Source organism: Lasioglossum baleicum, unplaced genomic scaffold (assembly GCF_051020765.1).
Source record: "Lasioglossum baleicum unplaced genomic scaffold, iyLasBale1 scaffold0112, whole genome shotgun sequence".
NCBI lineage: Eukaryota > Metazoa > Arthropoda > Insecta > Hymenoptera > Halictidae > Lasioglossum > Lasioglossum baleicum.
Window position 1 is genome coordinate 70,001 of NW_027469172.1, and position 4,686 is coordinate 74,686.

The following is a 4,686-nucleotide window of genomic DNA, read 5'->3' on the forward strand; positions in this document are numbered from 1 at the left end:
CCGAGGAAGCGCGGACAGGACGCATGCTGGGCTCTGGGTGTAACAATGCCCCTCCGAAAGCCAACCTCATTTTATTTACTTTTCGTTTCTCTGCAAACAAGAAGTTTGACTTCTTTCTAGTTTTAGTTTCTCTCAAACATCTTTCCATAACTATCTCAAACTTTTAGCTCGGATAGAAGAGTTGATGCTCAGTTAGTACGAGTATACACATCAGTGCATACAAGTCACCAACCTCCTCGATGGGAGGCTCGCCACATAAGGGCCATTCGGTCTTAGACACCGACCCGTGGCAATGCTGTGTAGAGAAAAGTTCTAAACGAAGTACGGAACGAAACAGTCGAGACCGAAGTCTCGAGGCGCCGTGAACTGCTTCTCGACCGAGATCGTAGAATAGCCCCAAGCGCGCGCTGAACCGCCCGACTCGCCGAACCGTCGAGTCTCTTAAGGATACCGAACGGCCGGCAAGGACGCCGGCGCCGCGCGGTGAATAGCACGCGCGCTTATGGGTGCAAACCGCCGCGGCAACAGCCCGTCCGGCGGGGCTGTTGGGACTTAGAAAAATTTTTGCATGAAAAATTTTTTTGTACAACACAATAAATATTTATATTTCCAGGATATTTAACACAAAATATTCAACTTTTCATATACTATCTCGGTACTTTGAACATTTTTCAAGTCCAACCGCCAAGAGTAAACTTATCTTTCTATCGTATCTAGACCATTATAAATATTAGATCATTGTATAATAAAGCATTCTAACAATAAATATCAAGTATCAAAGCTCTAGGATGAATATTTATCGAATAAACTCAGAATAATGTTCCGGGCGCATTGCGTGCAACTCCGACCGAAGTGAAATTTTTCTAAGTCCAACCGCCAAGAGTAAACTTTTTTCCTAGCGTTCCCAGACCATTATAAATATTAGATCATTGTATAATAACGCATTCTAACAATAAATATCAAGTATCAAAGCTTTAGGATGAATATTTATCGAATAAACTCAGAATAATGTTCCGGGCGCATTGCGAGCAACTCCGACCGAGCGAAATTTTTCTAAGTCCAACCGCCAAGAGTAAACTTTTTTCCTAGCGTTCCCAGACCATTATAAATATTAGATCATTGTATAATAACGCATTCTAACAATAAATATCAAGTATCAAAGCTTTAGGATGAATATTTATCGAATAAACTCAGAATAATGTTCCGGGCGCATTGCGAGCAACTCCGACCGAGCGAAATTTTTCTAAGTCCAACCGCCAAGAGTAAACTTTTTTCCTAGCGTTCCCAGACCATTATAAATATTAGATCATTGTATAATAACGCATTCTAACAATAAATATCAAGTATCAAAGCTCTAGGATGAATACTTATCGAATAAACTCAGAATAATGTTCCGGGCGCATTCCGAGCAACTCCGACCGAGCGAAATTTTTCTAAGTCCAACCGCCAAGAGTAAACTTTTTTCCTAGCGTTCCCAGACCATTATAAATATTAGATCATTGTATAATAACGCATTCTAACAATAAATATCAAGTATCAAAGCTCTAGGATGAATATTTATCGAATAAACTCAGAATAATGTTCCGGGCGCATTGCGAGCAACTCCGACCGAGCGAAATTTTTCTAAGTCCAACCGCCAAGAGTAAACTTTTTTCCTAGCGTTCCCAGACCATTATAAATATTAGATCATTGTATAATAACGCATTCTAACAATAAATATCAAGTATCAAAGCTCTAGGATGAATACTTATCGAATAAACTCAGAATAATGTTCCGGGCGCATTCCGAGCAACTCCGACCGAGCGAAATTTTTCTAAGTCCAACCGCCAAGAGTAAACTTTTTTCCTAGCGTTCCCAGACCATTATAAATATTAGATCATCGTGTGGTAAAGCATTTTGAAGACAAATATCAAGTATGAAAGCGCTCGGATGAGTATTTATCGAATAAACTGAGAATAATGTTCGGAGCGCATCGCTTGCTCGGCCGCTCGAACGAATCGTTCGCGCGCCGAGGCGCGTCGGATCGCCGTGCGAAGGAGCTCGAGCGAAATTTTTCTAAGTCCAACCGCCAAGAGTAAACTTTTCTCCCCGAGCTCCCGCACGACTTTAATCGTTATATCCACGCACGATACCGCTTGTCATCAATATTTCTCGAGTTTCAAAGCTCTCGAACGCGTATTGCTCCAGTTTTTGTGAAATATTGCTCCGACCGCCAAGAGTAAACTTATCTTTCCGGCTTACTCGGACAATTATAAATATTAGATCATCGTGTGGTAAAGCATTTCGAAGACAAATATCAAGTATGAAAGCGCTCGGATGAGTATTTATCGAATAAACTGAGAATAATGTTCGGAGCGCATCGCTTGCTCGGCCGCTCGAACGAATCGTTCGCGCGCCGAGGCGCGTCGTATCGCCGTGCGAAGGAGCTCGAGCGAAATTTTTCTAAGTCCAACCGCCAAGAGTAAACTTTTCTCCCCGAGCTCCCGCACGACTTTAATCGTTATATCCACGCACGATACCGCTTGTCATCAATATTTCTCGAGTTTCAAAGCTCTCGGACGCGTATTGCTTCAGTTTTTGAGAAATATTGCTCCGACCGCCAAGAGTAAACTTATCTTTCCGGCTTACTCGGACAATTATAAATATTAGATCATCGTGTGGTAAAGCATTTTGAAGACAAATATCAAGTATGAAAGCGCTCGGATGAGTATTTATCGAATAAACTGAGAATAATGTTCGGAGCGCATCGCTTGCTCGGCCGCTCGAACGAATCGTTCGCGCGCCGAGGCGCGTCGGATCGCCGTGCGAAGGAGCTCGAGCGAAATTTTTCTAAGTCCAACCGCCAAGAGTAAACTTTTCTCCCCGAGCTCCCGCACGACTTTAATCGTTATATCCACGCACGATACCGCTTGTCATCAATATTTCTCGAGTTTCAAAGCTCTCGAACGCGTATTGCTCCAGTTTTTGTGAAATATTGCTCCGACCGCCAAGAGTAAACTTATCTTTCCGGCTTACTCGGACAATTATAAATATTAGATCATCGTGTGGTAAAGCATTTTGAAGACAAATATCAAGTATGAAAGCGCTCGGATGAGTATTTATCGAATAAACTGAGAATAATGTTCGGAGCGCATCGCTTGCTCGGCCGCTCGAACGAATCGTTCGCGCGCCGAGGCGCGTCGGATCGCCGTGCGAAGGAGCTCGAGCGAAATTTTTCTAAGTCCAACCGCCAAGAGTAAACTTTTCTCCCCGAGCTCCCGCACGACTTTAATCGTTATATCCACGCACGATACCGCTTGTCATCAATATTTCTCGAGTTTCAATGCTCTCGGACGCGTATTGCTCCAGTTTTTGTGAAATATTGCTCCGACCGCCAAGAGTAAACTTATCTTTCCGGCTTACTCGGACAATTATAAATATTAGATCATCGTGTGGTAAAGCATTTGGAAGACAAATATCAAGTATGAAAGCGCTCGGATGAGTATTTATCGAATAAACTGAGAATAATGTTCGGAGCGCATCGCTTGCTCGGCCGCTCGAACGAATCGTTCGCGCGCCGAGGCGCGTCGGATCGCCGTGCGAAGGAGCTCGAGCGAAATTTTTCTAAGTCCAACCGCCAAGAGTAAACTTTTCTCCCCGAGCTCCCGCACGACTTTAATCGTTATATCCACGCACGATACCGCTTGTCATCAATATTTCTCGAGTTTCAAAGCTCTCGAACGCGTATTGCTCCAGTTTTTGTGAAATATTGCTCCGACCGCCAAGAGTAAACTTATCTTTCCGGCTTACTCGGACAATTATAAATATTAGATCATCGTGTGGTAAAGCATTTCGAAGACAAATATCAAGTATGAAAGCGCTCGGATGAGTATTTATCGAATAAACTGAGAATAATGTTCGGAGCGCATCGCTTGCTCGGCCGCTCGAACGAATCGTTCGCGCGCCGAGGCGCGTCGGATCGCCGTGCGAAGGAGCTCGAGCGAAATTTTTCTAAGTCCAACCGCCAAGAGTAAACTTTTCTCCCCGAGCTCCCGCACGACTTTAATCGTTATATCCACGCACGATACCGCTTGTCATCAATATTTCTCGAGTTTCAATGCTCTCGGACGCGTATTGCTCCAGTTTTTGTGAAATATTGCTCCGACCGCCAAGAGTAAACTTATCTTTCCGGCTTACTCGGACAATTATAAATATTAGATCATCGTGTGGTAAAGCATTTGGAAGACAAATATCAAGTATGAAAGCGCTCGGATGAGTATTTATCGAATAAACTGAGAATAATGTTCGGAGCGCATCGCTTGCTCGGCCGCTCGAACGAATCGTTCGCGCGCCGAGGCGCGTCGGATCGCCGTGCGAAGGAGCTCGAGCGAAATTTTTCTAAGTCCAACCGCCAAGAGTAAACTTTTCTCCCCGAGCTCCCGCACGACTTTAATCGTTATATCCACGCACGATACCGCTTGTCATCAATATTTCTCGAGTTTCAAAGCTCTCGAACGCGTATTGCTCCAGTTTTTGTGAAATATTGCTCCGACCGCCAAGAGTAAACTTATCTTTCCGGCTTACTCGGACAATTATAAATATTAGATCATCGTGTGGTAAAGCATTTCGAAGACAAATATCAAGTATGAAAGCGCTCGGATGAGTATTTATCGAATAAACTGAGAATAATGTTCGGAGCGCATCGCT